The sequence below is a fragment of the Epinephelus moara genome, chromosome 10 (genome assembly GCF_006386435.1).
Source record: "Epinephelus moara isolate mb chromosome 10, YSFRI_EMoa_1.0, whole genome shotgun sequence".
Taxonomy (NCBI): Eukaryota; Metazoa; Chordata; class Actinopteri; order Perciformes; family Serranidae; genus Epinephelus; species Epinephelus moara.
This window is the reverse complement of record NC_065515.1, coordinates 3,646,390-3,669,786: the sequence shown is the minus strand read 5'-3', so window position 1 is coordinate 3,669,786 and position 23,397 is coordinate 3,646,390. Positions and strand designations below refer to the sequence as shown.

General features: G+C 44.4%; 1 protein-coding gene across 9 annotated transcripts in view; it reads right to left on the bottom strand.

Annotated features, from left to right (window-relative positions):
* The window catches only part of dab1a (DAB adaptor protein 1a), a 121,975-nt gene extending 99,249 nt beyond the window's left edge, over window positions 1-22,726 (bottom strand). For all 9 annotated transcript variants that reach the window (XM_050054138.1, XM_050054140.1, XM_050054143.1 and 6 more), the window contains exon 1: window positions 22,450-22,726. The gene's annotated coding sequence lies outside the window, so the exon portion shown is untranslated. The remainder of the gene's footprint in view (window positions 1-22,449) is intronic.
* Between the last annotated feature and the right edge of the window lie 671 nt (window positions 22,727-23,397).

Here is a 23,397-nt window from a genome sequence, read left to right as displayed (position 1 = left end):
CTACAGGGGTGAGGAAATAAAACCTGAACAGCCAATCAGAGTGATCTCTCTCACCGACAAGCTCCGCCGCCGATTCAACATGCTCAATCTGCCGAAAAGCTGCCGACGGTGCAGGACACACCGCAAAAAGTAGGACGACAGACGCTCACTGACGGCTCGACTTTGGTCGACAGCCAGCTGTCGGCTTGGTGTGTCAGGGCCTTAACACTACATGTCCCATTCACACATTCACACACTGGTGGCTGAGGCTGCCATACAAGGTACCTCCTGCTTCTCAGTAACCATTCACATGCACTCACACACCAATGGAACAGCCATCAGGAGCAAGTTGGGGTTTGGTATCTTGCCCAAGGATACTTGGACATGCTGGAGGAGCCAGAGATCGAATGGATGATCTTCGGATTGTTGAACGACTCACTTTACCTTTGCCTCCGGCACATGGAAGAAGTTTCAGCTGGTTGCACTCTGCAACCCCCGATCCTCACCGCTAGATGCCACTACATCCTACACACTGTTCCTTCAATTAGAGATCGCTCAGGAACAGAGTTAACCAACAGCCCAAAATAGGAACTAAAATTATACCAATAACAGCACAACCCAAAGAGTTTACTTTTGTCAAAATTAATCTTTAGATTTTCCAGACTACCTTTAGCTCATTCAGAATTCAGCTGGGTCTGTTGAGAGAGCGAGTGAGACAGAGCAGGCTGGAGCACTTCTTTTCTCTTCTCATCTTATTCCCAAGACACATCATCCTCTTCACTTCCTGGAGCAAGATGAAGGCCAGCGGGGCTGTGAAATTAGCCTATCAGATGCCTCCACCAGCTAAAGGAGAACTCTGAATATGCTAATAGACAGGAGATTAAGATATGTAGCTGGGGGCACAACCACATGCACACACGCTCCCTCACACACACACACACACACACACACACACACACACACACACACACACACACACTAAAACCCTTTATTCTATGATTATAGAGGAAAAAATTATAATGGCAGATCTCAAGTGCAAAAAGAGCTTTGGAGAATGTTACAGTGTCTTTGATGAGGGTGCAGGTAATGAAGAGGATTATTTCTTATGTGAGGTTGAACAAAAAAAAAAGAGATAAAAAGAAAAGAGATAAAAAAAGATGCAGATGTGAGTGTGCATGTGTAATGATATACATAGAACTTGGAGAGAGACTCACTAGATTACACAGGACTATCTGCTGCAGGCAGAGGACACAGGTGAGGAAATCCCTCCCTTTCTTCCTCCTCCTGCCTCCTCCCTCCATCTTCCCCTCAGTCCTACTCCCTTGTTACCATGGCGTTACACAAACAGGTGGAGCCCCCCCTGACCCCACACCACCAGCCCCCTCCGGATCTCCCCTGCTTCGATCTCCTTTAACAATCTCTCTGTGAAAAATATCATTCCTCCCTTCTCTTTGTCTCTTCTCCTCTGTGTTTCCCTCTCTGTCTGATGGCTCATCTTTCTTCATTGCTCTGCCTGCCTCTCTCCCAGGGCTTGCCATCTGTACAGTAACAGGTGCGCTGTGTATGTGACTGATGTGTTTGTTACCTGTAGCGCTGCCTGCAGCCACAGCCTGCATGGAGAATAGCTGCCTCTGCCTATCTGCCTCCTGACCTACTAGCTACCACTCTGCTCCCTTTCTCGTCTCCTCTCCCTCCGTGTCTCCTTCAGATGGCGACGGGATGAGGAGAGGAGCTGGAGATGAGCGGTGTAATGAGTTGGGGAGGCAGCAGCAAGCTGTCGCGTATTTGTATGTGTGTTTGGAGCTTTTACCAGCCGTGCTGTGTTCACCGTGGTGGAGTTTGGGTAATTAGTCCCACCAGCGTATGAGCGTGCATGTACGTGTGGGCATATATAGGTGTGTATGTGTGTGTGTGGCCTGCCGGCTCATCTCATTAGTCTCACAGGTGAGTGATTAAACGCTCTGTAACACCTGGAAGTGTTCCTCCTATCCTCCATCCCTCCCATCTCTGCTGTTGTCTTAATTTACAGCTATACCCCTGAGAACTCCCCTGGCCCAGTCATAACACACTCCACGGGATGGCTACACACACCTTACGACACAAACACATCATCACTCACAGCCACACCTCACAATAGAGCCTTTATCAGGCATGGAGTCTATAACATAGCTGGGTCCATACATCAATTAAAGTAATGGGCTTAGGGCTTCATAACATAAGTCTCCGTTATGCAAATGATTGGTAATGGCTCAGCCGTGGCTCAGCAGGTACAATGCAGGGTTGGCGGTTCAGCCCCTGGCCTCACTTGTCTACACATTGAAGTGTCCTTGAGCAAGACATTGAACCCCGATTGCCACTAATCATTAGACCAGTGCCACGCATTGTAGCTCGCTACCATCTATAACTGGGTTTCCATCCAAATGCATCACAAATTTTAAGCGAATTTTGTGAAAACGCGCAAAAGAAAATGAGAATTTATGCACGTTGGGAGTCAACAGGTCGAGCAGAAGGTGGCGCTTCTCGTGAAAAATAAAAATAATAATGCAAAAGAACACCTGACGTCATTGAGAGCGTCTCATGTCCACAACTGATGTAAACAACTACCGGCTCATCCATGACTACGACGAGATGGAGAGATTCCTTGGGAACTTCTTGGCTATTGCGAGAGCTCTCATNGGTAGCTTGTAGCTCGTGCACTATCGTGGGCTATTACAGCTCACAATGCAGACACACAACCATAGCTGACAAAACCAAACGTCCACACCATTGGCATTTCAACAATTTATTGACAAAAAGTACAACCACCATACAGTTCGATCATCCTCAAAGCGCACGGTTTGTTTACATGATGCTCAGCGCGTCCACTTGCGTCACAGCAGTATGCGGCGCAGCTACTGATGCAACGACGTTCAGATAATTTCAATTAGTGTCCGAAATCTTGTTCAGTCGTTCCCCATGTAGTGCACTATATAGTAAACACAAAATAGGGAATAGTGAGTGAGTGAGTGAGTGAGTGAGTGAGTGAGTGGACGGTTTCGAACACAGCTCAAGTGTAAAAACTTTTTTGCCATATTTTGGCCTTATTTCGAATTTCTGGTGTTTCCATTCAAGTTTTTTTTTGCAATTGTTGAAAATGCGAATAAAAATAAGTGGATGGAAACCCGACTTATGTGTGAACGCTTGTGTAACTACGTGAATGAGAGGCAAGTTGTAAAGAACTTTGGGTAAAAGTGCGATATAGATGCAGACCATTCCATGAGAAGACTGTTTTGGCAGTGGCAGCTTCATAATAAAATAAGGACATGAAGGAAACATGTTCTCAGTTGTTTTACAGGCTGCTCCACTGATGGGATGCCAACCCCCAGTTTTCATTATAGGTTTCTATAGTAGGATTGGGTGAAGTCTACCAAACTGGCAAATGAGCATGTCCACAGTGAAACATCCTGTTGGACGATGACATTGTTGTTTGGGGGGACAATTAGAAGTGACTGCAGCAGTGCTCTTCAAGGTGTGTGTTAGGGCTGGGCGATGTAACGACTATGTACAATATATCGATATATTTTGAAGCACGATATACATTTAGACAACACCGTTTATATTGATATAGGGTCAAGTTGCATTACATGACGCATACCAATGAACATCTCTCCTCTCTCACACTCTCCACCCAGCTCCGCCCCACTCACTCACTCGCTTTTAAATCACGCTGTTGGGCTAAGTGGTCAATGACTGACGGCCATGGGCGATGGATGACGGCATCATCGATCAGCTCAACCGTATCATCTAATAAATGTTCTCATCAATTTCATTATTTATTAGACAGAAATAGTCTGTGACTCTGATTTAACTCCTGTTTGCTCGCATGTTGTATGAGAAGCATTTTGCTAATCATACTGTGAGTAGCACATTTAAGTAGACTGTCTGAGGATTATTGTGGATTTCAAATTATTATTTTTCCCCCTATTGCCCTGCATTGCAAAGGAGGAAATTGCAAAAACTTAGTGTTACAGAGTGATCTGACACGACAAACATTTCATCAGAACTTAGAATTGGCTCATCTGCAGCATTTCTTGGTTTATACACCTTGTGCTGCTGTAGCATTTATATTAATGTGACACCATTCAGGACCAACTAAAGCCATGCTGAAGGTGTTGCAGAGATGTGACTGGGTAAGATTACTGTTGTGATTCCCATGGAAAAGTGAGTCTTAAGGCCCATTTATGCTCAACGTTAAATACGGATCCGGATACGGACGGAGCCTTCTGTCCGTGCTCCGCGTTCACTTCGTCCGTATTTCTGCACGTTTCCATAAAGCTTACGGATACGGGCCAAACAGAGCAGTACCACCGGAAACCGTGGGGGCAGTGTTGCTGTCACTACCCGATACGTAGCTCTAGTGAGACACGAAGAAGAAATAACAATGGCGGAACTTTTTCGCCTTAAACGCTGAAAATAAAATCAAAGAGGGAGACAGGTTTTTCCTATTTTACGCTGAAAATAAAATCAAAGAGGGAGACAGGTTTTTCCTATTTTATCTTATTTTGTTATATTTCTTCCTCTCCCCTCTCTGGGAGCGTCCGACCTCCCGCCGCCCGCTCCCGTCTCAAACACAGAGGCCTCCCTCTCCGCAGAACCCGCACTCCCGGCCCCGCACATACCCCCGCTCCCAGGGCCGAGCCTCGCGCCCTCTGACTGGGGTCCCTCTGTTTCTGTCTTTTATGCAAGAGGTACATTATCAGTATCTCCTCCACAGTCGCCATGTTTGTTTTTGAGTTTGTTGTTGTCATAAACTTTTGACTCTGGGCTGCCCCCTGGTGGATATATTGGTTAACATCCATGCCAACGTAAAGGATGCATGGAAGTATGTGGGCAGTGATGGTAACATCGTTTGAAACGGACGTATACATTTTCGTACGTAGAGGGAGCATAAATGGGCCTTTACTCAAACACAAGACCAACATGTAAAACTGCCACCACCTATATGATGAAGTGTGAAGCTTCTAACACCCTGACAGGAAGGAACGGTTGAAAGAGATGAGAAGGAAGAAGAAGGATCAGACTAGTGATGGAGATGGGGCTACAGGATTGTATTGCCAGTCTTACTGCCAACATACAGCCAGAGTACCCAAGCATAAAACAAATCATTCACCTAAAGTTCACAGAGGGAGGCAGTATGTTGTATAGAAACCATAGAGGAAGCCACTGCACCATCCAGTCAGTCATTTAATAAACCCTACAGGCTGCCACAGCGACGGGCAGACAGTCATATGGCGAGTATAGGGCTGCTGTGATATTATTATTGCGTGCGTGTCCCTGAGGGCTGAGATCTGATGGATGTCAGTGGTGTAGGTAATAAATTGCGGAGGTCAATCCACTCTGGTGAAGAGGTCCACTCTCGGGTAAGGCCACCTGATAGACAATATAGGCTTCAAACATTCCCCTCAGTGCACATTTCCATTCATTCCCCGGGCCTCCGTTTATCAGACTCGGGATCATTAAGTTGTTCTCTCAAGAGAGCTCTGGTCCAAGGCAGCGTGAGGGGATCACAGTGAGAACTCATTTGAGGGGCGATTTACAGCAAAGGCCAAGGTAAGAGTATGTTTTCTCCAGGCGAGTGGAGAGTCTCCAGAGTGGGGGGTGGCGGTGGTGGTGGTGGTGGTGGGGGGGATTGGGAAAGGTGAGACAGTGGACTCATCGCCAGCTCTAAAACCCATTAGACATCCACACAAACGCATGAGGGCACATGCACACGACAGGTGGCAGGGTGCAGGCGGGGGGCGGGTGAGGTGAGTTGGGCAGATCACAGCAGCAGGTAGTATGACTAATAACAGCAGAACTCAGTGAGGCACACCAGGCAATCACAACCATTTCTCACCTCACTTCCCTCCGTCTTTCACTTCCTGCTGCTCCGTCTTTATTCCTCCCTCTGTCATTCACTCCTTTCCCTATTTATTTCCCTCTCTGGATGGCTCCATTTTAAACACATGCCTCAGATAGAGCCTTTTTCTTCTCACCTTACTTTTTATGTCACTTTTAATTTTTCTTTCTTTTGCCCAGAAGGACGCAGGCTTTCCGTAATGGCTGCTGTGGCACTTTGCTGCTTTATGACGTGAAAAAGTTGCTTAAAGCACACACTCCTTACAGATAGGCTCCATGCTGAAGAGAACAGTCTTTCCATGCCTGCTCTGCCTACTTACATTCGTAGCGTCACATGGGAAAATATGGGAAGGAAAGATAAATGAAGCTCACTTTAGAAGTATCTCTTTTACAGTACAGCTGCTCTTACCAGCTGCCTCGTAAGACTGAGGCAATGTGAGGCTGCACAGTGCCGAAATAAGCATGTGTGCCATTTGAAATCACACACACGCCAAATATGGAAGTCCACTCATCCACATCATATTATCAACTTCAAAATAAGCCCCCGCCAAATATTTCTGTCAGCTGCAGGCATGGCTATTATGGATGTGTGTGATTGAAACCATCAAATCAGTTCACAGTCATTTAATCTTGCAGCTCTTAGATCTTGCCTATCCCATTAATCCAGCTTTATGTGCACACACACACACACGCGCACACACACACACACACACACACACACACATAGTGAGCATGGCTCCATGGTTGAATGGGTGGTCCTTTAACACCCTCATTCCCAAAATTACTTATCATCCTCATCAGCCCTCAGACTGCTATGGATAGACAGGAGTCGTTATCTGAAAGCATATCCAGCTAATTGAAGGCTGCCTATCTTAATGCTCAGATATAGAATGTAGGGGAAGTGTGTGTGCACGCATGTGTGTGTGTGTAAGTGTGAAGGAGACGCGACGGAGAGCAAAAAAGAGGGCGAGACAGGTCATGGCCTAAGGGTAAGGGGGCCATCAAAAGCACTTTTATAATGAAAAAAATAATTTACCCTTCAGTTGAATGTCCCCTTCATCATTTGACTCCCTCTCGCTCTCTTCCTATATATGTGTGTGTGTGTGTGTGTGTGTGTGTGTGTGTGTGTCAGAGTGTGCGACTCCAGCAGCCCAGTCGAGTGTGTCAGTCTAGTGGATGCTCAGTGGAACTCGATCAAGGAGCACAAATGACCTGAGAGCAGGTGATTGAATCCTCCATTCGTCCTTAAAGAAGACCCCTGACTGAGAGGCTGACCACACACACACACACACACACACACACACACACACACACACACACACATATGGACACAGAAGACTGCTGGGTCTTTAAATCTGCTGAATGCACTTTCAATCCATTTTCATTGGTAATGCCTATCTGCTAGATTTGGCATTAACCGAGTCCAGTGCCTGGTTTGTATGCTAAAGATATTTAAGGCAACATTGTTCATGTTGACACTAAATAATATAATGACTATACAACTAATCCCACTAAGAATTAACACCACATTCTGCAGTTTCACACAAATTACAGCCACATTTAGCTCACTGAGTCGAACTCACCAAATCCACTTCATATAAATTAACAACCAATAACCACATCATCGCAATCTGCAGCCACATGATGCTATCGTTAAATAAGTAAATATAGAAAAATGCGCTAAATTGGCTGCAGCCCCTCTGTCTGCAGTCACACTCTATAGCCTCTTTTACACTGCCAGAGTTTCGGCAAATGTTGGGCCGTTTTGCCGGCAAGCTGCAAGCGTTTAGACACACAGAGCCGGATTGGCGAGTTGATCCGAGGTGCCCAATTTTCCGCCTCGTAGGGTAGACATATTGGCAGAACCTTTTTGGTTTAAAAAGAACGAGGAGACAAGGAATTGCGCGCCCTGCTTGTCCTCGCAAACGAAGAGGCCATTAACCGTCAGATGACGGGGACGGTGAAGGACGGACCGACTTATGAGAGAATCACTGAAGGACTGACCAGCCGCGGCTTCCCTCCCACGTCACTGTTTACGTCACACGCTGAGCTACACGTTTTGTTACTTGCTCACGCCCCCCATTGCCCCGAAAAAGGCACATTCTGTATAAACAAAAGTAGGCAGGTGGCATTTTGCTGCACTCCCCGATTTTGTTTTTATACTGCCAATGCTGAAAAAAGACTGATTGGGCTTTCCTGCAAATTTGCATAATTCCGATTTAAAAAGGGCTGAAGTTTGGCCCACAGCAGTATCTGATTGGTTACACATCACGAATAAGAGACTGGAGCTGCTCCAGTGAGTAGCAGACCAGAACTGCGTGTTGAATTAAGACAGCAGATATTACTGAAGTTGTAATAAACATTTGAATCTCTAATGCTGAAGTTGCAAAAACAGACCAGTATTAGTCATTACTCAATGTAACTTCAGTTGTATGAGTAGACGAACAGCAAGGAGAGGAAAAGGTAGTGATGTGACCAGATTGTCAAAGTTTATAAAAATGCAGCCCAGTGACCATACAGACATTTCAAACGCCAGACTGCCAAACCTCATGATACGTTGCCTTTTCACTGTCTAGATCAGTGTGAACTGGTGGCGAGCCGAAGGAACAAAGCAGCAAGAGAGACACCCACTTAATCTCAGCATGTAGTGAGTCACACCAGGAACAAAATACCAGTAAATATTAGACTTGCACTGAACAGGTGGAGAGAATGTGGATTCTAATGGGATATTCATGTTGCGCTGGTTCTGCTGGATTAAGTGGGCAATTGTTTGCTAACAACTACGGGCTTAGCCGTAAGAACTTGATAAGCTGATACATTATCCAAGCTCCTTACTGTGACGTTTGTTTTGGGGTCTTTTACCCACCACAAGTTGAAAATTGCTTAATGCAGCTTTAAGCTACTTTAGGCTTTCATAAAATAAATGGCACAGCTGTATTTTATTTTCTCTAAATGCTTGTCTAATAAGTACATCCTTACTAGTGCTAAAGCTCCACTTCTACAGCTCAATCTGAAGCACAAAGCCATGCTAACTAGCTCTGGGCTGATGCGAGCTGAAAATTCCCAGCAGTTAAGTGAGGACCGATTCATTTTATCTTTATTCCTAATGTGTATTTATGTGTCTGCGGGTCAAATCCTCTTACACAACTGCCAGTAAACAACATTTAGATGTGGAAAAAATGAAAATACTGCCACTGGAGGGATATATGTTGGGTCATTAGGAGGGCGTTGATTGTGTGTGTGAGAAGCATTAACAACATTACATATAAATGTATTAGTAAAACTGTGTGTACCTGGTTGTTCCGTGGATGAACACAAAATATATAAAGAAAAATTCCACTAAAGCTGCAGCAGTGAGTCATCAACTCAGCCATTCCTGAACCGATTAAGAACATACTGCAACAGCTGGCCAAAGTACTAAATGTAAAAGTGACTATTAAAAATTAAACAAAAGATGTGTTCCAAATGAAAAATGTTTTCTGTGGTAGTGATTATATAAGTGGATTATTGCTTATGGATCTTACTGGATAGGGGCGGCACAGTGATGTGGTGGTTAGCACTGTCGCCTCACAGCAAGAGGGTTGCCGGTTCGATCCCGGGTGTGGGAGCCCTTCTGTGCGGAGTTTGCATGTTCTCCCCGTGTCAGCGTGGGTTCTCTCCGGGCACTCCGGCTTCCTCCCACAGTCCAAAGACATGCAGATTGGGGACTAGGTTAATTGATAACTCTAAATTGTCCGTAGGTGTGAATGTGAGCGTGAATGGTTGTTTGTCTCTATGTGTCAGCCCTGCGATAGTCTGGCGACCTGTCCAGGGTGTACCCTGCCTCTCGCCCGATGTCAGCTGGGATAGGCTCCAGCCCCCCCGCGACCCTCAATAGGATGAAGCGGTTAGAAGATGAATGAATGAATGAATCTTACTGGATATACTCTCATCTATGGAGATCTGTTTATTTATTCATGTGTGTCATTCTGTCTATTTGTAGTCTCATGAAAACTGTAGATGTGTTGAAGCCTTTAAAACCATGAAAAGACAGCACACTAAGATGATATCTTGTCTTATGACACAATATTGATATAATATTGACTCATTGCAAAACCCTACTTTCAAATATCTCGGTGGAATCTTTGCACACTGAACTGCCAACTCCATCAAATACACTGCACTCAACTTCACCTCACTAGCATGGGTCGTAGCTGCGGCAGTGGGCCAATCACATGTTGCATTAAGTCACAGAATTCTTGTGGTCATTGGCAGCAAGCAAAAATATGGATGCACGATAATGGAGTTTTTGCTGATATCTGATATCCAATTTATGCGATATGTAACAACTCATTTGGCCGATAACAATATCAATATATCCACTTTTCCCCCACCTAATTTTAGTGATATCAAGTCTCTTCTGTCGTGGAATTAACATCATATTGTGCATGCATGCTCTAATTGTGATGGCCCACCAGCAGATGAGACATTTTCTGCACAGAAAAAGCATGCTGGCCGACTGTAGTTTTCATTTTAAAGCCGATATTGGCCAATATGGATGCGCACCGGTATTATTTGCACGTTGGCTGATTACGATATTTCATTTAAAGCCAATATCAGCCAATACTAATGATGAGCCAATGTCATTGAGGTAGAAAATGGATCAAATGCAGGAATTGTTTGACTGTAGAAGCTTTAGCACTACTTGGTACTGGGTTATTGATCAATACCTTAAAGGTATCAAGCACCCAGCCCAACTGAGGGGAAAGGAATTACGGGTCATTGATTAGCGGCACTTGCCTGTAGTGCTGTGACGGTTTGTGTGATCTCTCATAAAAGTCCTCATAATTCTGGGGAAGTTCCCACAACATTAACAAACTTTGCTTTCCTTTGGCAATATGAGCACAACCAGCCTGATAACGGTCCAATTAAACCACAAGTTGGCGCTGAAAAGCTGTTTTCCAGTTCAAACTGTGTATATCCTCTCTGCAGAGCTCCAAATCCTTGTGCATTGGTACGAAGGCAGCCTTTATGATGTGGCAAAAATGTAATGGCTTAAGTGTGTCAAAGTGGCCAGAATGTATGTCTTACGTGCCAGTTCACAATGTGACAATGTGTCTGTCTCAAGAGGTGAAATGCAATAGTTTGCAAAGGGGCACAGAGGAAATGAGTAACATTTGGTGAATATTTAAAAATCACTGTTGGTATAACATACTCTCTACTGAGTGCAAACTAGTTTAAAATGCATTAGGCTTGTCCATTCAGAACCTGGCCACTCTCTCTCAGTGGTGACTGTGGCAGTCAAGGCAACTGACCTCTGCACAGCAGGTCCAAAATGTGGCCTATAGACTGCATTCAATCTGCTTCCCTCACCTCTCCAAATGCATGGCACAGTGAGGAGGGCTGAAAGAGTGTGTGAGAGTGTGTTTGTGTGTGTGCAAGGTGCACAGTGGGAGGTAGTGTGATGGGCAAAGACAGTAGCAGTGTGTGTCCAAGTTTTTACATGTGCACAAGTGTGTGTTCTTGTGTGTGAGTGTTGACGACTCAGCGTGGAGGACAAATGGCCGAGGCCGAGCAGTGAAATGGCCAATCACAGCTCAGCAGCACCATTGACATTGAGGAGCTTCAGTTATTCCTCACCTCAGCCTTGACCTCCTCTGAGCTCCTTCTCTTTTACGCCTCAGTTCATTTTCCTCATAAATAAACATTTTGTCCGTGAGTTTGTCCATAAAAACTGTTTGCAGAGGTGTAAAGAAAAACAGCAGAATTTATCACTTTTGTTTTGGATTGGTATTTTTAATGCAGTTGCAAAATGTGCTCTACCTGCACAGTAAAAACTGAAGTCTCAGAGTTTTTCAAATTTTGCTTTAATGCTGCATGAAAAGAAAAAAAAAAAACAAATCCCATTTTGATCATTTTTATGTTTCTACCTTAATTGAAACTTAACTTGGTTTATGGGTTGAGCAGATTTCATGACCCATGAAACCACATAAAACTCTATTCTGTGATCACAAAAGTGCCTGAGTGCGACACTGAAGTGCTGAGAGCCGTGAGCAGAAACACACAAGTTTGTAGCTGTGTGAAAATGCGTGCGGAGGTGTATGTATGTCATGCATGAGCGTATCTAAGTGTGACAGCGCACATCAGAGAGTGTGAGCTCAGCAGGCTGAATGCAGCAGCATCTGGGCGTCTACCCGCTCCTCTGAGCCCGGCGAGTGCTGTACGAGCCGGGCACCAGATGCTCCAGGGAGGCAGCTCGGGATGTGGTTCCGGCCCGGGGACTGCTCTTCTGTCCTGGATACATATGCCAGACTCACAACCCCTCCTCCTCCCCTGTTTCATCTGCTTTAACAGATGTCTGGCACACAAGGCAACCCTAACATCCCCTATGAAGAATTGAATTAGGTTACCAGCACCTTGTCTTTCAAAGCGAGATAGGGTCAGACAGGCTATGTCACTCCCACATGCAAAGCTCCTGTCACGCAGTAAGTTCCCATACCATGAAACCTAACTGTGAATTAGGTGCAGTGAAGACAAGAGCTAATGATGGATATTGAATTGTGGCTAATCTTTACAAACAGAGAGAGTAAGGGAGAGACAAAGGGGAGAATCATGGGATGGTTAAAAATTCATTAGTGAGCAGCCACAGAAAAGCACAGATGGAGAGAAAGCGAGAGAGACAAAGAGAGAAAGAAAGAGGGGGAGAAATATAAAGAGGAAATCCTCTAAGGAAAACATCTTTCCATTCCCGTCTCTGTCTATTTCTTTCTCTAACTTTGTTGCAGTCTCACAGTGAGTGTGGAAGTCAGTGGAGCCGTTCCACAGGGAAGTGTAGCTAACAAACCCCCCAGCAAACCTGAGAGCCCACTCCCTGTCTCCCTCCCGTGCTGTATGCATTCATTATCTATTGTATTCCTTGAATAAAGAATATGGTACAAAACCAGGCATCTCCGCTCCTTTGTACATGCTGGATGAAAGGCAGGGAACACAAATTAAAATGTAATTTATGATGCTTTGTTTGCCCGCATTCTCTCCAGCACCTAAAATGTCACAAGGAGCATGTAATACTGCTGGGGTCTGCTGAGGCACAACACAGGGCACCATACATCACTGCTGTGTGTGTGTGTGTGTGTGTGTGCGTGTGTGTGAGAGAGAGAGAGGTTTGAAGGGAGGGGTGGTCAGGGATCTTGACTTCTGGGGAAATGAGTATGTAAGGCGTTCAATTAATTGAAGTGTTAATGTGCTGTGACTCCTCCAGTGTGGCACATGCCTCTGTATGTGTGTGTCTTTACCTCCCACTCTAAAGTGCTTTTGTTTGCTGTGAAAACTCATTAACAAAGTGAACACCTTTGCGATTTCACCCCAAAGTGGCGCTCACTGGAGAAAGAAATGAGCAGAGGACCAAACGTGTACAGCAGTGCAGTGTGTAAGAGAAAATGGAAGAAAATGTGATAATGATGATGTGAAATACTAATGGTGGTGTGAATGTGAGCAGGAAAAAAGGACGAACTCAAGAGTCTCAGTTCCATAATCAACATCTCATCTGAAACAAGAGGATCCCCGAAGCTACACTACAGGCAGAGATGGAGGGAGAGAAAGAGAGAAAGACAGAGAGAGAGAGAGAGAGAGCAGCGCTAAGAAAAACAGAGAGAGCAGGAACAGGCGAGAGATGAAGAACCAAAGACAGAGATTGAGAAAACACAGAAAGGACACTGCGAGGGTAAAGATGTGGAGGGGCGATTATGCTCAGAGAAGCAAAGGGCTAGAAAGAAGCTGGATGTGCATGAAAAAATAAAGCAGTTATCATGGTTGTTCATTTCCAGTCTTTCAGACGAGCAGAAACCTCAGAGGTTGAAAAATGAAGCCAACGAGGCAGTGCCAAAAACTGTAGTTCCTATAATGGCCACTTGAGGGTGGCTCCAGAAGCGAGTCAACCCTAGACCCTCATGTTAAAATGCACAACTTTACAGCAGAAATTAACATGTTTACAGCCTGGTACAAAAACAGTTTTGGTCTCTGTAGCTAATATTAACATTCGTGACATCTGTACAGGTGAATTTTTATACAACTCACCCCTTCACATTTTATTAAGGCAAAAAGTTACCCATATTTAAGGGTGGAGCTGCTGTGTGTGACAGCAGTCACTGAGTCAGATCCACTCGTCCACAGCTTCAGCCTCTCCTCCAAATGTGGTCACTTCTGGCTCCAAAAAGATAGCGATGGCCAAAATTCGAGGCTCCAAAACAGAGGTCCACAAACCAAGGGGTGACGTTACAGTAGCTACTAGGGCTGTCAAAAAAACATTTGAAGTTCGAAATATATTGGAATATATATATTTTTTATAAGTTCGAACCTAAATTTGATAATTCGAATATCATTAATAATTAATTAATACTATCAATAATGTTGTATATCACGGCTAATCCCATTTGGGCGGAGATGGCTCGCGCACAAGCCAGGCCAGAGAGGGACACAGCAACGGAGGGAGAGGCGCCGACGGAGAAGCCCGCTGCGCCAACACCACCCACTGCGCTGTCCGCGATGTGTGACCTGTTCAGGTTGCACCTGCTGCCTCCCTGCCTACCCTATTTGAAGAAGAGATGAAACGTTACCAGAATGAGACACCACTACGAGCCGACCAGGATCCACTCTTGTGGTGGAAAACTACGCACTGAAGTATGCAAACATTGCTCAGATAGCGAGGCAGAAGTTGGTCATACCTGGCACTTCAGTGAGGTCAGAACAGGTGTTTTCATCCGAGTGTCACGTTCATATTGCATCAGCAATAAGCATCTTATTTTTTGTGTTCTATGTAAAAAAAAAAAAATAATAATAATAAATTTGAATATTATTCAAACTCTACTAAATTAATTCGAAAATATTCAAACTCAATTTCATGGTGCTTTTGGCAGCCCTAGTAGCTACGTCCATTATTTTTGTAGCGAAAAACTTCAAGCAGCAGTCTATTATAGTCTATTGTAAATATAAAAATATATCCATGTAGTTTATGAAGATCACTGTAAAGTCTTTTGGACCATCTTGGACTTAAACCCAATCTGCCCACACACTTAGGGATGGCAATTGCCCTGTGAGGCAAATTGTGATTTGTGATATTGGGCTTTATAAATAAAACTGAATTGAATTGAATTGAGACCCTGTTCCAGTAGAGAATCATATGCAGCCGAATTTATCAATTTCTTTTTTTAATGCCGTCATGTTTTTCTGACAGATGTGCATTGTAAAACAGTGACATCAAACTAATGCATCTACTCTGCTAGAAAATTGCAACAAGGAGGAGTCATGCTGGAGATAAGAACGGTCCAAAGCTTGGCTACATTTCAAGAAGATAGACGATCGGTAAAATGATCATTTTAAGTAAGGGCAGGAAGCGCAGTAATATGCCAAAACATCTTTCTACAATACCATCTTATATTCCAGGAATTAAATGTATTTGACACTCTAATATGACGGCCTCTGCTTCCCAACTGAGCAGCACGTCCAAACCTAAATAAGGACGAATGCTGTACAAATATTCTTGCATTTCATCTACACTGTGTTCAGACTCTGAGAAAACAAAACAGTTTAAAATATAACTGTTGCATTGATGCTGAAACCTGTGTAGGCCTACTGTTTTTCCTCACATTGAAAATTGATCAGGAATCAATAAAGAACTGAACCGATAAGCAGAATCAATAATGGCACTGGTGTCAGTACAATTTTATCAATCCCCATTTAACCACTATCATCCAATTCCTGCATAGTGTTGCACACACTTTACATAACCTAGACCTAATACTGTAGGTGAAGTGGCCTGCAAATGAGCAAACTGTGCAGCATTTCCTTCTGTTTATCTGCTAATTCTATTTCACAGTCACAGTGCCGTCTAAAGATGAGAAGTTGGCCTGCAAAAGCAGAGCACAGCAAACCCACGCAGCAGTCTTTTCGCGGTCAAACGTAAAGGCAGCAAAAAGTGTGTGTTTTTGTGTGTGCGCGCTGTTGTTGTGTCTGCAGATGCTAATCCCAGTGGTGTGGACAGATTGCGAGTGTTTTTAAGAAGATTACAGATTACAGACTGCAGAGGCAGATTAGCTGGCAGCTCGATCTGCACCTCTGGATGGACTGCTCTGCTCTCTCACAGCCCTTCTGTGGGGTTGTGTGTGTATATGTGTGCGTGTATTGTGCTTTAGTGTGCCTGTTGGTATTCAATAAGTAATAGTGATTGGTGGTAATGATAGTTCTGTGCACACGTGGTGTCTCAAGGTTTGTGTGTGTGTCTGTGTGATGGATGCTGATTTGCATGGTATCACAAACGCACATTCCATTTGCCTTACAGTGAATAAAGGCCAGGAAATAGGGTACATATATACACACATACTCCCAGTGGGCTGTAAAGATATTCCCGATGCCAATTATATCTGAGAGAATGTCACACACACGCACAGACACACAGGATGTGGATCAATGGGAAGGGCAGCCAGCCAAGAGTCAGTCAATTCTCCCTCCTTCCTTTCTCTGTAACAGTGGAACCCCCTACTTAAAAAAAATACCAATATTTAACATGTTTCAACCTGGTTAAAATGCCTCAGCTAAGAACGAATACATTTCACTGGAATTTCTTTTTTTTGCATGAGAATTCTGCCTTTGACATACATTTAAGTAAGATAGAGTTCTTTGCAGCATCTGTAGCTCATACCGAGGAGAATATAACCCTGGTCCTGAGTCAGAGATGTGCTGAGACGCCCCCCAGTGCACTGGACTTAACTTACAGAGGTGAGGGCAGGAAATGTAGCATACAAAAGGTCTGAGCCGGGGGCTGGAGCCCACCCCAGCTGACATTGGGTGAGAGGCAGGGTTCACCCTGGACAGGTCACCAGACTATCACAGGGCTGACACATAGAGACAGACAACCATTCACACTCACATTCACACCTACGGACAATTTAGAGTCACCAATTAACCTGCATGTCTTTGGACTGTGGGAGGAAGCTGGAGCACCTGGAGGAAACCCACGCTGACACAGGGAGAACATGCAGACTCCACACAGAGGGGCCCCCCCACCCTTGAAAACAGAAACCTTCTTGCTGTAAGGCAACCCTAACCAAGCAGACAGTCGGCTGATGGTCAACATGGGACAGTCATTAAGCGTCTGTCACCCTAATTTTTGCAGTGTGTCCCGTACCTTTGGCACTTGTCGGACACGGTCAACCTTTTTTTGGCTGATTCAGCTTGTTGAAGAGCCCGTCTGTGAATGCATTCACTCTGACTGGCAGTTCAGTTCAGCACACAAGAAGAGAAACGGAAGTTAGAAAAGCAAAAAAACGGCTAAAGTCAAGGGGCGTCCGAAAAACCTGTCATTTTGTCGCCTATTACGCAAAACTATTTTTCTTTACACATTGAGCTCTTTAGCAGAAAGGTTTCTTAATTGTGTTATTGTTTGCCAACACAAGGTGAATATCGGTTGTTCAACCAACATCGGGTTGTGTCATTCATGTGCTAACTGGCTAACTAGCATCTTGAATCCTACCTATCCGTTTTCCAGTGTCCCTTTTTGAATGATAAATACAGACTACTTCTGTCTGCTCACATGAAGGGTTATGTCCTCTCACGCAGGCACAGAATGTATGTGCTAGCTGGCAATTGCTGTGGTCTTTGCTGTGTTTTCATGAGCAACTTTTTGGCCAGGAAACAGGCGACGTGAGGCAATGCAACAGTTGGCCTTTGATGCCACTGATTCTTTGATGTCTGTTTGGTGTGTCTGGGCCTTAAAAGTGCACAGTGCTGATCAGAAAGTCAAACATGAGTTGGATTTATCACCTCATGGGAGGTTTCACTGATACAAAAAATAATATAGCTGCCCTAAAAAGTGCCGTTGACATCCACCTAATGCAACTGTCCATTTAAAGGCAAAGCTGTACAAAATGGACCCAAGAGCAATGAACCTTTGTCAGAAATGTTCCAAAGGAAAATTAATCTGAATGTGGAGTTGTGTTGCTGTTGTCAAGTTAGATAAAGTGAGAAAAAATGTACAGTCCAATCAACTTCAGAAGGGGAACTTGGTGAATGTTTATATTCATGCACAAGTTTTATTCCACTGCAGCTGCCTGTTCATTGTTTTCATCACTGTTGATAAAGGATAAAGCAGTGCCGCTGAGACACCGCCTGCGTGGAGTCGAGTAGGTAACTTGAATAGTCCATCAGTTTATTGTGGCATTGAATTGTATCCATAGCAACAAGTGTCACTGAGGTGCCACAGCAAAGTAGGCAGCAATGTGAATAAGATTACAACACCACTCTATGGGGTAAACAGGTTATGGGAGGAATTCCACTAATACATGTTATTTCAACATTTTGGTTGTCACAGCGCTGCAAGGCAGTGATTTGTCAAATTCTTCCTCGTCTAATGAAGGAAGGCCATCTTCACAGCACTGTGTCAGCACTACAGAAAGGTCTAGAGGCACCCATTATCATTCTGGTATAGGAGACAACACTACTCTGGGTGTATAGGGCGGCAGTAGCTCAGTCTATAGGGACCTGGATTGGGAGGTGGAGGGTCACAGGCTCAAGTCCCCATCAATGCCAACATCCAAAAAATATGTCGGTACCTATTTATTTTTTGGAACCGTAAGTTCTGGATACAACTTTGCCCTCAGCGGGCCGTGTCGATTCCTGTCAGAACTGACGGGGGCAGTATACGCACATCAGTCTGTGCCGAGGACGAGCGCCAAAGAAGAACGCCTGTTCTCCATCGACTTTACTAGAAACAATGGCTTCCACAAGTGCTGCTGGAGCCACAACACCTCAACTTGTCGGAAAGTCAGGTAGTAGGAGTCGTGTGTGGATATTTTACATCTGAGGTCGTTGAAAGCGGAGTAATTATAAACTCGCAAAAACTGGTGTGCAAACGGTGCCTCCAAAGTTTCCAGACCAAAAGAGGAAACACTTCAAACCTGGCTAAACACTTAAAAAAGAAACAATTAAACAGCTGTTCACTACTTATGTTGATGTGAAATGATTGCTATCATTGTTGTGAGGCATTGTTCAGTTTAAACCCTTTGTAAAACATAAACTGATACATGGAGAGAATGAATGCCATCGAACTTTCTTTTATCCTGTGTAAAATATTGATGAAGTAACACCAGAAAAAAGTTCTTCTTCACAGCTCTAAAACAGTAAATGCCAGTAGCTGCACAGCGCAACTTGCTGTGGTTTTAGAGCAACGAAGAACTTTTTTTATACAAAAACTGCTGTTTTATTCAGGTGTGAAACTACTTCAAAGTTTATTAATAATAAATAAACCATGTGGTATCAGATCGTGTATGAACTTGCATACTTGTCAATACCCAATCCAGCATTTTAGGCAGTGTCGAAGGCATTTCCGATACAAGTATCGGTATTGGAACAACTCTCAGCGCTAAGCCTGGGATGCAGCAACAATACCTTTGTGAAATGTTAGCATGTAGAAGTGGCAGGCCTATAACCACAGTTGACATCATGTTAGTCAGACTACATTCTCCCTGGCTGATAAAAACACACTGTGTTGTTTCTCAGTATTGGTGGGACCAATGAAAGTTCATTTCGACTTGGCTAGAAAGTTGGAACTGGACCCAATTGGGCTCAGGTCAACTGGTTTTCAGTGGCTCTGGTATCCCAAAGGCAACTACACTTCAGTGTGCTCAATGACCACCCTTACTTTAAAGTACAGTAGTTCAAACTGTACAGAACACAGTTTAACATCTTAAGCTTGATGTAGTTCTTTGTAGATGGTGCTTTCTTTTACAGCTTTAAGCTGACATTAACATGGTGTCAGGTGAGTTTGTGTGCTGCATAAAACTCTTCTTAATAAAAAGAAGGCTTTCAAGATATCAGAGGTACATCATGTCTCCCACTCAGAAACAAATTCACAGTTACAAGCTTCCTCCTGCAAAAGCTGTAAAAAGCTTTAGGAACCTGAACAGTAAGCTCCGGGTTCCAAACAGTTCCCCATGTCAAAACTACACAGCTTAAAGGAGATCTTTTCTGTTTAAGACTGAGCCCAACATCCATTCAGACTGCCTTGTTGACCATTATACAGTGCACAGACACAAGACCTACTATGCTGCATTGGCAAAATAAATTGCAAGAAGCAGGCTGGGTAGTGGAAAGTAACAGAGAATGGGTACGAAAAAAAAAAGGGAGCCTGAGACTGTAGACGGAGCAGATGGAGATGAGAATTGAAAGAGGGAGAAAGAGAGCCTTCAACAGGGTTTTCTTTGAGAGTTTCCACACAATACTCTGTGGGTTACTATGACGCCCTGGAGTCGCCTGCTGGGCCCATACAGGCAGAAGTAAGAGGTCTGTTTGGCAGGAGTGGAAAAAGTATTCAAATCCTTAACCTTGGTTACAGCAGAGGGACTACAATGTACAATTAACAAAGTGAAAATAAAATGTCCTGCATTCAAATTTCTGCTTTCACAGCTAAAAGAAAACAAGTGACAGCTGTGAAATGTACTTACAAATACTCATTATGAAGGGTGGTCCCCTGTTTGTACTGTTTAAGAAGTATTTTAAAGACGAAGGTGGTCTAATGAGTACTTTTAGGATAGAATTATCCAGTGGAGGTGCATCATATTTTATGATGTCAGTGTTTAATGTATAAAATCTAAATCTGATAGTAAACTGACAAGCTTATAAATGTTTTGCTTGACTCCTGTCCACGCTTTTGCACCCTGATGAAGACCTCAGGGTTGAAACCGGTCGTGTTTTAATGTAAGCAGCCATGTTTTTTGCATAAAGGCTTAACTTTATTCAAGTGCATGTGTCGCTGCTGCACGCATGAGCGCCTGAAGTTCATTTTTTCTTCCCAAGAAACACAGATGTGGTAGAATAAGAACTGCATGTGTTATCTGACATGCAGGATAATTTAGCTATATATAGAGATATCAAAATACAGTTTTCCTCTTTCTTGTATTTCTATTTATCACTCCAGGTTGTTTTGTGAGCTGCTGAATGTTGAGGATATCGGCCATAGAAGTGTCTGTTCTTGAAAAAGTAAGCTTGTAACTCTGAGTTTGTTCCTGAGTTGGAGACACGGTGTACCTCTGACGTCTGGAAAGCCTCCTCTTTACTCAGAAAAGTTTTATGCTGAACCAAAAATTCACCTAACACTATGTAAATGTCTGCATAAAGTGGCAAGCTGTAAAGACTAAGGGACCACCTGCAAAGGATCACATGAAGCTCGTGGATCACAAATGGGAAACACTCAAGTAAACTGACAGGAGCTCAGAATAAAAGAGCGGTTGTTGTGTAAATGCACACACACATGCAGGTGGTTGGGTGCACCTGGCATGCTTGTGAGTGACACACTGATTTTAAACCTAATAAATCCCCACTGAGTAGAGATTTTATTGCAAATCCAGTCTCATTTCACACATGCAGACAGGATACAACCTCTTCACACTTACACACCAGCCACATACACCCCTGCTAGCCTACATATATAAAGCTGATGCAGGTTGTGTGCATGGAGGAGGGGAGGAAGAGAGGAGAGAGTGAGGGTCTGCAGAGCACACCAGCTTCATGATTAATGCGGCTTTTAGCTGCAGCGGAGCCCGGGCCCCCCCAAAGCAAACTGACCGGGTCGCCCATTCAGCTCCCCCCTTCCGCCTCTCTCCCTTCCTCCATCAACCAAAACCCAGTGACTGTGAACCGGCTATAACCTACACACCATTGACTACATTTCTGCACTAGCACTTCAACACCAGTGTAACCTAGGCGTTACACTTCATTTCACTTAACTCCCACTGCGAGTCAACCCTCCAAAGTGGACAAAACCCCACACATTGGGAACATTAATTTAACAACAGGAGGGGTTGAAAGCATCAGTCTATAAAAGAACATGGAATAAAGTGAGTAATATGTGATTATGCACTTGTAAAAAATGAATAAAATCATAAGGGTAAGTGCAAACAGGGTCATAAAACACACTGTACTGCAGAAGCATAATAAGGTTACTATAAAGTCACCATGGAGTGCCAAAGACAGGCTTCCCCAGTCCCTTAGATTTTTTTCACTGGGGGTAAAAGAGCAGGAAAACGCGCACATAACAAGGGGACGCACATTGACGTGCACGTTCAACAGCAGATATTTCTCAGATGTGCAGGAATGAAAAACTTGCACCGCTTTTATCACTTTATAGAAAGCAATTACGCATCATCTGCTCCGAGAGAAGGGCGCACTGTAACAACTACACACGCTGGGGACACAGATGCCAAATGCAGCAAACCTCCCGCCTAACACCACTAACAAACACACACAGCCCCTGACCACTGTGTTTCTATGAGGGGGTCACTCCCCCCTACACCCGCCCAACACACACACACACACACACACACAGACGCGCGCACACACTAAAATCCCGATGCACCACCAGCAGCAGCAGCAGCACTAGATAATTCATTGCAGTGATAGGAGCAGAGAAGCACACTGAATCCACAGGCTCCTCTCACATCCTAAAACACTAACTACCACACACCGATGTACAAGTACACACTTTGTGGCCCCCACCGCGCACGGGACCGGGACGAGCTGTGCCACTTGTGCTGCATCCGTTCAGCCTGTTTGCATTGGCGCACTTACCTTTGCACTACAGCGAAAATGAGCACAGTTAGTTCCCATTTTGTGAAAAGGCTTTAGAATCCATTCATTCCCGTGTATCTCCTCCTGGTTTATTCAGACATCCACAGTGTGTTTCAGCAGGGAGAGTAATCCAGTTTTCCATCCCGGGGAGAGCGCTTGCAAGCTTCGTTACATCTTTTTCCACAATCCCCACAAAACTATGTCAGGCTTCTTTCAGCGCGTTTTTTTTCTCCTCCTCGCTCCTCTGCCCCCTCTTCTTTCCTCTCCCTCTCTCTCCCTCTCTGAGGTTGCCTGGTTACCTCTTTCTGTAGGCTGGTTTAGACCGCCGGCCGGCAGCCAATCACAAGGCCGGGTTCAGCTTAACCCCTCCGCTGCTGAACTGTCCTGATTTCCAGCTTTCAAGGAGTGGGAGTGGAGGGGGGTGTGAGGAGAAGAAAAGCACTGGGTGATGGTGAAGGATTTAGAAAAACGTATATTAACAAATTTATAATGAGCGAGAAAAGATGAAAGGAGACAGGAAGGAGGAGGGGCTGCTGGGGGAATTTGGGGTTTGAAATTAAAAGTTGCGGAGGAAACGTCAGACTTGTGCGTCACTGTTTGGCCAGGAAGTGTATTTTTTGTAGTTTAGAGGATGTGAAAGGATGACTGTATTGTGAAAAGTTCACTGCCGCCATCACACACATAGTAATGCTGACAAAGAACACACTCATTGAGTCATGGATGCACACAAGCAGTCATCGTGACGCAGCCTTCACCCAGTCATTCACCAGAGAGTATTGATTAGTTAACCACCCACATTCAACTCATGCAGTCTGAACTGTGTGTATGTGAGTCATGGACTTGGCAAACTCATCCCTCACCTTGAGAGCAGGAACACACAAACACTGTAAGTTTGTGGAACTACGGAAAACGTGAGGTAAATTAGGCCTAAAGATAGAAAACACAGCG